Source organism: Salmo salar, chromosome 09, assembly GCF_965601325.2.
Source record: "Salmo salar chromosome 09, fSalSal1, whole genome shotgun sequence".
Taxonomy (NCBI): domain Eukaryota; kingdom Metazoa; phylum Chordata; class Actinopteri; order Salmoniformes; family Salmonidae; genus Salmo; species Salmo salar.
The window spans coordinates 62,704,097-62,717,140 of NC_138299.1; the positions used below are offsets into that span (position 1 = coordinate 62,704,097).

The 13,044-nt window shown below is 43.1% G+C and overlaps 1 protein-coding gene and 1 non-coding gene across 3 annotated transcripts in view; both read right to left on the reverse strand.

Moving 5' to 3' along the window:
• The window catches only part of LOC106611497 (ETS-related transcription factor Elf-1), a 105,156-nt gene extending 95,550 nt beyond the window's left edge, over window positions 1–9,606 (reverse strand). For both annotated transcript variants that reach the window (XM_045723827.2, XM_082955841.1), the window contains exon 1: window positions 9,060–9,606. The gene's annotated coding sequence lies outside the window, so the exon portion shown is untranslated. The remainder of the gene's footprint in view (window positions 1–9,059) is intronic.
• A 287-nt stretch (window positions 9,607–9,893) lies between these two features.
• On the reverse strand, window positions 9,894–9,965 carry trnae-uuc (transfer RNA glutamic acid (anticodon UUC)). Its single transcript has one exon. It is a non-coding gene; the product is annotated as a tRNA-Glu (tRNA).
• Window positions 9,966–13,044: the final 3,079 nt, after the last annotated feature.

Here is a 13,044-nt window from a genome sequence, read left to right on the forward strand (position 1 = left end):
TTACTGTAGGCTATAAAGTGCCTTGCAAAAGTTTTCATCCCCCTTGGCGTTTTTTCCTATTTTGTTGCATTACAACCTGTAATTTAAATGTATTTTTATTTGGATTTCATGTAATGGGCATTCACAAAATAGTCCAAATTGGTGAAGTGAAATTTAAAAAATAACTTGTTTCAAAAAAATCAAAAAAAGAAAAACAGAAAAGTGGTGCATGCATATGTATTCACCCCCTTTGCTTTGAAGCCCCTAAATTAGATCTGGTGCAACCAATTACCTTCAGAAGTCACATAATTAGTTAAATAAAGTCTACCTGTGTGCAATCTAAGTGTCACATGATCTCAGTATATATACACCTGTTCTGAAAGGCCCCAGAGTTTGCAACACCACTAAGCAAGGGGCACCACCAAGCAAGCGACACCATGAAGACCAAGGAGCTCCTCAAACAGGTCAGGGACAAAGTTGTGGAAAAGTACAGATCAGGGTTGGGTTATAAAAAAGTATCAGAAACTTTGAACATCCCACGGTGCACCATTAATTTAAAAAAATGGAAAGAATATGGCACCACAACAAACCTGCCAAGAGAGGGGCGCCCACCAAAACTCACGGACCAGGCAAGGAGGGCATTAATCAGAGAGACCAAAGATAACCCTGAAGAAGCTGCAAAGCTCCACAGCGGCGATTGGAGTATCTGTCCATTGGACCACTTTAAGCCGTACACTCCGCAGAGCTGGGCTTTACGGAAGAGTGGCAAGAAAAAAGCCATTGCTTTCCAAGTATAAAATCTATTTTATTTAGCTGTTATCCCTTGTCTGAACAGTCACCACAAATCTTTGTCACTTTCACTTGATTGCAACACTTCCCCCAGACAAGTCGCTTGCAGCCGAAGCAGGTGTCCAGGTTCTGTTTCCGAGTGAATCTGCTCACCTTGCAGCTTCTCCTCCCCGGAAGCTGTGTGCAATTTGGCTCGCGCAATGGCTCCCGTGGAATCTTTGCTGCTGCCTTGGCCCTCATGTCTCTCACGTAGCCCGTGTGCCAGACTCATGATGAAGTCTCTCCTGCTCATGGGTGTTGTTCATGCACTGCTTGAACAACATGTGTTTGTTGATAGCAGCCAAGTCAAGCATGTTGTAGAACACAGCAACAGGCCAGTGGCAAGTTCCTCCTTTCACCTAGTACAGCAGTGCCTTCTGATCAAAAACATTATCCAACACTCGCTCACCTGCTGCCCGATATGGATCCTTTCCCAGATATGGAAAGCCGTTCAGCATGAATCAGAATAATAATCATCAGATATGATACATTTCTTCCCCGCCATCCATTTGTCTTGGTCTTGCCATTGTAAATTATGCACGTTCTCACTGTGTAGCCTACTACAAGTAGGCTAGAGTAGACTGATAAGACTGGTTGGATTCAGTGGACTGATATAGGGTACATACCATTTTAAGATTAGAATTAGAATGGATCAATACAATAGAATGAACACGCCTTGTTCTTCATTCACAATTGGTGATTACATAATTATGAATCCCTCACTCATCAACTCACCCATTCTCCCCTTTTCTCCCCCATCATACTTCATTTATTTAATCTGTTGTTATATGTTTGAAATTAGTTAAGGTATAGTTTAGGTTCAGTTTCGAGGCAATTATCGTTTGATCATCAACTGGGCATGAGACATTCAACTATCATAGGAGTGGAGCAGGCCGGGGAAAATCATTTAAAAAATGACATGGTTAAAACTCCTGTTTTGTTTGTGATATTAAGATTCTAACTACAACAGTGTGTTATATAGACGTATTTAGAAAAAGTTAAGGACAAGGGGGACATGACTTTAAAAAAAAGTAATTAAACATTTCAGTTTGTTTTGAGACATTATTATGCTCTCTGCCTTTCTAGTGTTAATATATACAATCACAAATAAATCCATTAATATTTCATTCAGGAAGGTCATAAAAAACATGATACAAGTTAATTAATTTCAAAAGAACAGAATAGCATGTTTTCAGTTGTATTTATCTGTGCTTGGTAGACATGTCTATGGCTGTGCCATGCCAATTAAATCAACTTGTTCGTTTAGTTCATCCCAGGCCCTGCCACAGTCAACACACATATTTTACAGTAAGAATATAATTGAATATCCCAAATGGCTATCCCTGATAGTAACCGGTAGCCTACTCACATGAGGAATGCATAGGACCACGGTTATTCTAGGAAAAAGTAATTTTTTGAAACAGAGGCATCCTCGCAATTTGTACAGTTGTTTGGCAAAAATAGGTTCATTAGAAACATTGGAATCTGCTCTTTCTGATAGGGTATAGCAATCAAAACATCTACATGGACTTCTGTAGGATGACATGGAAGAAGTGCTATTTGGTAAGCTCCTTTCTTCTTTGTCAATGCAAGCTGTCAATGCACGCTGCACAGGTCATCAGTCACATCATTCTCTATTCGACGATTGATAATATTGTCACCCATCAGACTATAGTCAATTTAATCTTGTCTTTAGGCTATATACACTGCTCAAAAAAATAAAGGGAACACTTAAACAACACAATGTAACTCCAAGTCAATCACACTTCTGTGAAATCAAACTGTCCACTTAGGAAGCAACACTGATTGACAATAAATTTCACATGCTATTGTGCAAATGGAATAGACAACAGGTGGAAATTATAGGCAATTAGCAAGACACCCCCAATAAAGGAGTGGTTCTGCAGGTGGTGACCACAGACCACTTCTCAGTTCCTATGCTTCCTGGCTGATGTTTTGGTCACTTTTGAATGCTGGCGGTGCTTTCACTCTAGTGGTAGCATGAGACGGAGTCTACAACCCACACAAGTGGCTCAGGTAGTGCAGCTCATCCAGGATGGCACATCAATGCGAGCTGTGGCAAGAAGGTTTGCTGTGTCTGTCAGCGTAGTGTCCAGAGCATGGAGGCGCTACCAGGAGACAGGCCAGTACATCAGGAGACGTGGAGGAGGCCGTAGGAGGGCAACAACCCAGCAGCAGGACCGCAACCTCCGCCTTTGTGCAAGGAGGAGCACTGCCAGAGCCCTGCAAAATGACCTCCAGCAGGCCACAAATGTGCATGTGTCTGCTCAAATGGTCAGAAACAGACTCCATGAGGGTGGTATGAGGGCCCGACGTCCACAGGTGGGGGTTGTGCTCACAGCCCAACACCGTGCAGGACATTTGGCATTTTCCAGAGAACACCAAGATTGGCAAATTCACCACTGGCGCCCTGTGCTCTTCACAGATGAAAGCAGGTTCACACTGAGCACATGTGACAGACGTGACAGAGTCTGGAGACGCCGTGGAGAACGTTCTGCTGCCTGCAACATCCTCCAGCATGACCGGTTTGGTGGTGGGTCAGTCATGGTGTGGGGTGGCATTTCTTTGGGGGGCCGCACAGCCCTCCATGTGCTCGCCAGCGGTAGCCTGACTGCCATTAGGTACCGAGATGAGATCCTCAGACCCCTTGTGAGACCATATGCTGGTGCGGTTGGCCCTGGGTTCCTCCTAATGCAAGACAATGCTAGACCTCATGTGGCTGGAGTGTGTCAGCAGTTCCTGCAAGAGGAAGGCATTGATGCTATGGACTGGCCTGCCCGTTCCCCAGACCTGAATCCAATTGAGCAGATCTGGGACATCATGTCTCGCTCCATCCACCAACGCCAGGTTGCACCACAGACTGTCCAGGAGTTGGCGGATGCTATAGTCCAGGTCTGGGAGGAGATCCCTCAGGAGACCATCCGCCACCTCATCAGGAGCATGCCCAGGCATTGTAGGGAGGTCATACAGGCACGTGGAGGCCACACACACTACTGAGCCTCATTTTGACTTGTTTTAAGGACATTACATCAAAGTTGGATCAGCCTGTAGTGTGGTTTTCCACTCTAATTTTGAGTGTGACTCCAAATCCAGACCTCCATGGGTTGATAAATTGGATTTCCATTGATTATTTTTGTGTGATTTTGTTCTCAGCACATTCAACTATGTAAAGAAAAAACTTCTAATGTAATGCTTTTTCAGAGGATGTGATGGAGCATATGTTTCCCACATCATCTGGCTTGAACCCTGACCAAAAAGGATATGACAAACACAAGAGTCCTTTCATTCACTCACCTGTCTCTCTCAAGGCCACTACACAAGGTATCTGTCCATTGTAAGGCTCTAGTGGTGCTTCAATGGTGCTTTAATACGGTACCGCATGCTGGATGGGAACATGGAGAACAGTCCTTCTCTTGGGTCTTTGGCAATTTTTCAGGCATTTCTAAGACACCGCCTGGCATGTATGTCTTGGATGGCTGGGAGCTCACCCCCAGTGCTGAGCTGGGCCGTCCGCACCACCCTCTGTAGAGCCTTCCGGTCGAGGGCGGTGCAGTTGCCATACCAGACAGTGATACAACCAGTCAGGATGCTCTCAATGGTGCAGCTGTAAAAGTTCCTAAGGATCTGAGGGGCCATGCCAAATAGTTTCAGCCTCCTGAGGGAGAAGAGGCACTGTCGTGCCTTCTTCACGACTGTGCTGTTGTGAGAGGACCCTGTTAGGTCCTCAGTGATGTGGACACCAAGAAACTTGAAGCTCTTGACCCTCTCTACTGTGGCCCTGCCAATGTGGATGGGGGTGTACACACACCCGTTTCCTGTAGTCCACAATCAGCTCCTTGGTCTCACTGACGTTGAGGGAAAGGTTGTTATCCTGGCACCACAACTCCAGGTCTCTGACCTCCTCCCTGTAGGCTGTCTCATTGCCATTGGTGATCAGGCCTACCACCATGGTGCCATCAACAAACTTGATGATGGAGTTGGAGTCGTGCGGGGCCACACAGTCGTGAGTGAACAGGGAGTACAGGAGGGGGCTAAGCACACATCCCTGAGGGGCTCCCGTGTTGAGGATCAGCATGGCGGAAGTGTTGTGGCCTACTCTTACCACCTGGGGTCGGCCCGTCAGGAAGTCCAAGATCCAGTTGCAGAGAGGTGTTCAATCCCAGCGCTTGGTGACGAGCTTGGAGGGCACGATGGTGTTGAACGCTGAGCTGTAGTCGATGAACGGCATCCTCACATAGCTATTCCTCTTTTCTAGGTGGGAGTGGGCAGTGTAGAGTGCAATTGAGATTGCGTCATCTGTGGATCTGTTGGGGCGGTATGAAAATTGGAGTGGGTCCAGGGTGTATGGGATGATAGAGTTGATGTGTGCCATGACCAGCCTTTAAAAGCACTTCATTATTACAAATGTGAATGTTACAGGGCGGTAGTCAATGTGACAGGATGCCTTAGAGTTTTTGGGAACAGGAATGATGGTAGTCAGCTTGAATCGTGGGGATTACAGACTAGGACAAGGAGAGGTTGAAAATGTCAGTGAAGATGCCTGGCAGCTTGTCTGCACATGCCCTGAGGACATGCCCTGGAAATCGTCTGGCCCTGCGGCCTTGCGAGTATTGACCCATTTAAAAACATTACTCACGTCAGCCTTGGAGAGAGAGATCATCCAGTCCTCTGGATCTACAGAGGCCCTAATGCAGGGCTCTGTGTTGTTTTTGTCAAAGTGTGCATAAAAGGCATCGAGTTTGTCTGGTAGAGAGGTATTGTTGGACAGATCACGGATTCCTTTATAATCCATAATGTACTGTAGCCCCTGCTATATGCACTGACTGTCAGAGCCAGTATAATAGGATTTCACCTTGTTACGATATTGTTGTTTGCCTGTTTGATGGCTTTGTGGAGGTTGTAGCAGGACTTCATGTACGTCTTCTTGTCCTCAGCAATAGCCTCAGGGTTGGCTGTGATAGCCCTGTAAGTGGTAGCTCTGTCCTTTAGCTTAGCATACACCTCTGTGTTAATACAGGGCTTTTGATTGGGGAAGCAGCGAACCTTCACCGTGGGGATGATGGCGGCGATGCATTTCCTGATGAAGCTGGTTGCGGAGGTGATTAGCTCGTCAATGTTATCGGCAGAGTCCTGGAACATATTCCAGTCAGCACTAGCAAAGCAGTCCAGCAGCATAGCCTCTGATACGGTAGACCATTTTTCTATGCAGTTTGTCACGGGTACTTCCTGTATGAGATTCTGTTTGTAAACAGGAAGCATGAGTATGGCATCATGATCTGATTTGCCGAAGGGGGGAAGAGGGGGGGGCTTGTATGCTTGCTTGTGGGTTGAGTAACAGTGGTTTAGAACTTTAATGGCCATTGTGACGAAGGAGACGTGTTGCTAGAAGTTGGGCATCACGTGTTTTAGTGACGCTGAATTTTAATCACCGGCAATAAGAAAAGTAGTCTCTCGGTGCATGATTTCCTGCTTGTTTATAGCCTTGTACCGTTTGTCAAGTGTCAGCTTGTCGTTGTTGTTGTGCTGAAGTGGAGCAGTCACGAGAATAGATTAAAACTCTCTTGGGAGGTAGAAGGGTCTGCATTTGACCATCTGGTATTCCAAGACGGGTGAACAATAGGTCGAGACTTCCACTGCACACCATTTGCTGTTGATGCAGAAACATAGCCCAGTCCCTCTGGTTTTCCCTGAATCCAATGTCCTGTCCGCTTGGTGAATGGAGAATCCATTGTGTTGGGTAGTCATGGGGGGTATCTTGTCCGAAAGCCATGTTTCAGCAAAACTGAGTATTGCAGTTATGAGAGTCCCGTTGACAGCAAATCCACAATCAGAGGTCATCCATTTTATCATCAAGTGACTGTACGTTGGCCAATAGAATGGAGGGAAGTGGTAGCTGATTTTCACATCACCTTAGACACACCAGGATGCCCACTCTCCTGCTTTTTTTTCACCTGCATTTCCTCTTGGGTAGCCGAAGATTTGGTCGGAGGTACACAAAGAGCCCAGGGCATATCCAAGAGCTCATTAGGGCAGCTCTTGGCCAGTTAGAAAAGACTCAAGACTGAGGCCGGGACATTGATAGCAGCCCTCGATATTATGAAGCACAAATAAGAACAGCTCTCCCATTGTCTGGAGTCTTCGTCACCCAGTCACAATCCTCAGCTGCTCTGGCTGCTGTGCCCTGCTGATGGTGACATCACAGTCACACGATAAGTACCAGGGATGTCACTAGCCCCAGATAGGCATAGGCTAGTGTTCCCAGTCAGTGTGCATAAACTGACTATTAACTGAAACCTGATGCCTGGCCTGTTCTCATCCTCCATAATGTTAATCCAGGCCCTGTCTCATGAAAGGGAGGTTACTACCTCAAAGTCCCTTTGTGAGGGAGAAATCCCTCCAGCAACAAAGTTCAAAGGCGGAGAAGGCAGGGTCATTAATGCACATGACTGTCGAGACCAAGAGAGAGAGGGAAGGAGGGAAAGAGGGTGGGATATGTACAGTGAGGCAGGCACCATGGGATTTTTTTTAACTATGCATGGAGTCTGGGGCTTGAAACATATGCAAGAGACCACTACACTGCAGACGAGTATATTTAGAAGCTCTTGTTTGGGGATAATTGGTTTCAGAAGACTGAGATTTCCAATTATCTACTGGGCCTCTGGGATAGGCGGGCTTTGTTGCGGGGGAATAGGTGGGGGTGGGTGGACAGTGGAGGAGGGGTGGGGGTCAGCGGGACCAGCTGATCTCTGTTGTTGACGGGCTGAGCTGAGCAGCGCAAACATCCCCCTAACCCTCCGAATAAGGAGAGCACAAGTTTTCCCGTCTCGCCCCTACTTTTCTCTGGACAACAGTAGGCACGGAAGACCAATGAGATTTCTCAGCTCGCAAAGTCCCAGCATCTTAAACCAAAAATGTAAACATCTGGCAAACGTTTATATTGACCACAGATGGGTTGAGGAGATCAGGTCATTTGAGAAAACACAGTTTAGTGTAGATTCTGGCAGTTGGAAGTAGTTAATTACATGAAAATAAGAATATCTTAACTGATGAACATGTTAGATGAGCATGATGTGTAGACATGGTTCATACGGGTGCCCAATAAAGAGCGGGGTCTTTCTCAAACTCTTGAACTAAATGGCAAACTTCATGATAGAGCAGCAGAACACTGGTAATGGTACCATATGCCATTTCTACAAATCAGAGGGAAATACAAGCACTGGTGCAATGATACAGAATATTCTCCAATAGTATCTTCAGAGTCTGAGAGATATTGGGTATGCTTATTAATGTGATGTCTAATACCTGCAACAGTAGGGTGCAGTTGAACTCGTCTTTACTTAACAGATGAAACATTAACAATCTATTGCTTTCAGGGCTGTATAATTGATCCCTCACACTCACATGAAGCACAAATGGCAACTGGAACCTAGAGCCACTGCAGACAGGCTAGCTCTGTCAGCAGCACACAACAGCCTCTCACATTTACCACACAGCACCCCTGTCACATGGAAGGCATGGTACACTCTTAGAAAAAAACTTTTCCAAAAGGGTTATTTGGCTGTCCCCATAGAAGAACCCTTTTTGGTTCCAGGGAGTACCCTTTTTTGGAAAGGTAGGGCCCTCTGTGGAAAGGGTTCTACATGGCACCCAAAAGGGTTCTGCCTGGAACCAAAAAGGGTTCTTCAAAGGGTTCTTCTATGGGGACAGCCGAAGAACCCATTTAGGTTCTATATAGCAGCTTTCTTTTCTAAGAGTGTATCACAGAATGACACGGCTTCTCAGTAGGAGGGTTAATAAAGCAGAGCAGTGGGTCATACATCTCTGTGATTTTTCATGTCAAATGTTCAGTAATGTGGGTCAGTGGCAGAACATTGTGTATAGAACTCTTTTGAATTTAAGAAATGAAAGTAGTCTATATTTGTTATAGTCTACCAGGTGAATAGATGCAGTACAGCAAATAACTTGTATTTTATTTGTTGTGGATTTACAAGTGGAGTTACATAAATTAAATGTCGTATGTAGGCTATATAGAAATGAATAAAATAAAAATATAAAATGCACTCAATCCATAAACTTACTGAATGGGAGAGCATTCCACGATATGAAAAGGACTGCTTGGGCGGGGGTAACACAACTTTTTCATACACATTCCAGACTAATAGTCAAGACAACATTAAAAAAAAAATCTAATTAGAAGTACATCATTAGCAATTCAAATTGCAAAGACTCACCTTAAATCCTTATTTTATAGTGTCAGACATTTAAAATGACAATGTCTTCATCAAAATCGTCCAGTAGCATAATATCTTCAGTAGGCACTTATCAGCATCTTGTTATTATCCCCAAAAATAATCCCATTTGTGAGATGAAGCTCGACATCATCAGTACAGTAAATATGCCAAGTCTAGTTTCACTACGTTCGCGTGGCTGACATAAGGTTACACTGTTAATTTTCGTATTTTTTTCTTACCGAAAACCGATGCGTGGGGAATTCCTAGCAGTCACATTTTCCCTAAGAAATGATTGGCCAGCATTAGGGATTCGGTTGAAGAAAAAAAACAGGACGTTGTGAAAAATAATGTAATGTTGGTTACTCATATTGAGAAACTTACTGGGATAGGCTAGAATCAACTACGTATCGGACTTTTAACTGAAATGAAAAAGATATACACTACTCGTTTTTATTTTCTTAATCATTATCTTTAGCAGATTGTTTTAACACCAACTAGATTTACAATCACGAACAAAAAAAGTATTTAACATACAACTTCAAGGATGTGGCTCACGTTGATACATTGAAACCAAATGCACACTATCCCGTGTGGTATAAACAGTACTGGCTACACTTTCAACCCCACCCACTTAAGGGATCGCAGTTTTGGTACATTGCCTATTTTGGGAATATACTTTATGTTATAAATATGACCGTGTGGATAGGCTTCTATGTGTTGTCCAGTTGAACTGTAAGATACATTTCAGACTTCATAATATAGGTTGATAACACATCGGTCCTGCTTTATTTACAAGTTCGCGCTACAAGAACGAGACAATATTAAAACAGTGCATTCCCATACCGGGAGTCGAACCCGGGCCGCCTGGGTGAAAACCAGGAATCCTAACCGCTAGACCATATGGGAACCGATGTAATTGCATCACTCAAATATATCTGACATCTATGGGGATAGTTTTTGCTATTGATTTCAAACGTGTCAGTTACAGTTAGCTGGCCCTCCTACACGGGCCCTCCTCCATTCCATTATTACTTTCCAGATTATTACAAATAGACTGAAATTGTTTTAAAGCCTGAATTTAACACATTAACACATTCATGGCAATTCACCCCCACCTAGTGTCGACTTCGTGTAGTGCACTAGAAAAAAAGTGTAACTGCTTTCCAACAATGTGTTTATTGCTTCCCTTTTTCTATGTGCTTGCCATTGAGCAAATAACCCTTTTTCTTGAAAGGGTTATTAAACCCCCCCTTAAAATCATACTACTTACAAGTCAAATAAGAACTTCCAATTGTTTTTTTCCCCAGTTTGATTATTCTGGAAATTACAGAGCTTTACCAAATGGTTTAGAGGTAAAAAGGAATTTCATAACAGCAATGCCATATTAGAATGAAAATTCGAATAGTATTTTTACTCATGTCAACAATATTACATAAATTACTTTGGATATACACTGAGTGTACAAAACATAAAGAACACCTTCCCTCTTTGCCCTCAGAAAAGCCTCAATTCGTTTGGGTATGGACTCTACAAGGTGTCGAATGCGTTCCTCAAGGAGACTGGCCCATGATGACTCCAATGCTTCACATTGGTGGACCATTCTTTATACACTTGATACTTAACAGTTATGCTGAAAAACCCAGCAGGGTTGCAGTTCTTGACACAAACCGGTGCACCTGGCACTTACTACCAGGCAATTAAAAAGTTTGTATTGCCCATTCACCCACATACACAATCCATGTCTCAATTATCTCAAGGCTTAAAAATCCTTCTTTAACCTGTCTCCTCCCCTTCATCTACACTGATTGAAGTGGCATCAATAAGGGATCGTAGCTTTCACCTGGACTCAACTGGTCAGTCTGTCATGGAAAGAGCAGGTGTTCATAATGTTTTGTACACTCAGTGTACGCTTCAATGGCTTTTATAGGATCCAAAGGTAAGCATTGTTAAATAAGGACAATGTCATATTTTAACAAATAATTTTAACTTTGTGTGTCCTTACACAAATATTCAAATACATTGAAATGTATGTGTTTTCGGGTGGTGTATAGTGCAATATCCCCTAAAACGGTTCTCTTAAATTTGAAGTGATCCAGGTTTTTCCACAATGTTTCACAGACTACCTTTTTTTAAATAATATTTAACAAAGTGCAGTTTTTATTACTATTATATGCTTTATTTTATAGGCGACCTTTAGTCTGAAAATGGATTATAATATAATAATAAAATATGCCATTTAGCAGACACTTTTAGGCAAACGTGACTTATCCAAAGCGACGGGCGTAACAAAGCTGGCGAACAATAGTATGTTAAGGGCGGAAGAAGCGGGAGAAGAAAAAAGAGGGAAAAAAAAGAATGTTTCTTCTTGATAATATAAATGTTTATTAATCATTATTTATTATGAAAGTGTTGTTTTTCCTGTTTGAGAAAGGGCAAGAGTGGCCCCGAAAGCCCCTGTTCGAATCCTGCCTTGGCCAGAAATAACATTTCTAAACGTCCACTATAGTGTCTAAAAGTGTTATTTTTCACATTGGTGTATTTAAGATCACCTGGGTTAATGGAACATTTTATGGTAGCATAATCATAACATATAGTGTTGTTCTAATGAGGTTGGTTTATTACTGTACTATACTCCCTTGTTTATGCAATTATTATCTTAAATGATCAGTTCTGTTTTTTTGTGGACTGCATATTTCTTGATGTAATTATTATTATATTATTATACATTCCTCTGAGAGAAAAACATTTTTGTTATTAGAAGTGAATAATGATTTACCTACAATCAAAGCCATTCTAAGAACTGGTCGAAATATAGAAACATGTTTATTAATGACAAATTACACACACACACACATATCCCTTAGGGGCTCAAGGTAATGACTGGGTATGGCAACTGACTGATTTTGAGTGAATAACACAGCAGGATCCAAACATATGACAACATCCATGCAAACAGAGGAAAAATCTCCACCTGAAAGTTCTAGGGCTCGATTCAAACAGATGAATGTTGTTCGACACCCACGTAGTGATTGTTTTGGTGGTATCGGAGGTGGAACTGCCATTGGATGTCACAAAACTACCAAACTTTCTATTCGACAAAACCCATGCAGCCATGTTAGAAGTTCCTGCAGCCGTGTTACACATTCAAACACTGTGTGATGTTCTATTGTAGGCTACAGACCCTATTCTTGATTAGACTGATAGGCTTTAAATCCCCCCATCCAAATAGCCTACACTTTCTATCACTGATTTGAACTTCTAACATGGAAGGAAGGGAGTGGATTGTGACACACAAGAGCAACTGCGGGTTAACTCTGTATCTGATTGAATAGAGAGCTTAATTTTAGAAATAAGATCGAAAAGGCTAGAGTACAGCACAGTCTATATGGAAACTAGTGATGAGTTGCTACTTATCAAACCAATCAAGGGTGGAGTTGGCTGGCAGCAGACTGAGCTGTGGGTGAAGCAGGCCAGACCCTGGCAGCAGACTTGGCACTGAAGGAAGCAGGTTGGACTGTAGAGGGAGCAGCCTGGGTGGGAATGTCAGCAGTGAAGTCAGCAGTAGTGATGATGGTGATGGTGATGAAGTCATCCAGAAGCATACAATCTGTAGGGTCCATTGCATCGTCCTCAAAATCAGTCTCCTCCGAGTCAGGGTTCATGTTCTGCATGGCCTTCCCAGTCTGCCTGAGCAGTTAGTCCACACCAATCAGCTCTCCTGAAAATGAAAAAACAGAATAGTTCAATATGATTACTCACAATATCTTCATCATATCAAAACACTGACTCATAGTTTGGTTTCCAACGTTTTAATATAGGTAATGATATTATTTAAGAAATGAGTGTGTTATGTAATGTAGTTTACGAAAAGTTTAATCGGGAAAGCTCATCTGAATGCATCTGAATGCTCTGTTTCCAATTATACGAGCATAGTGGGAATGAATACAAATGTATCATCAGCATAGTGTCCCGTTCTTCTCCTCTT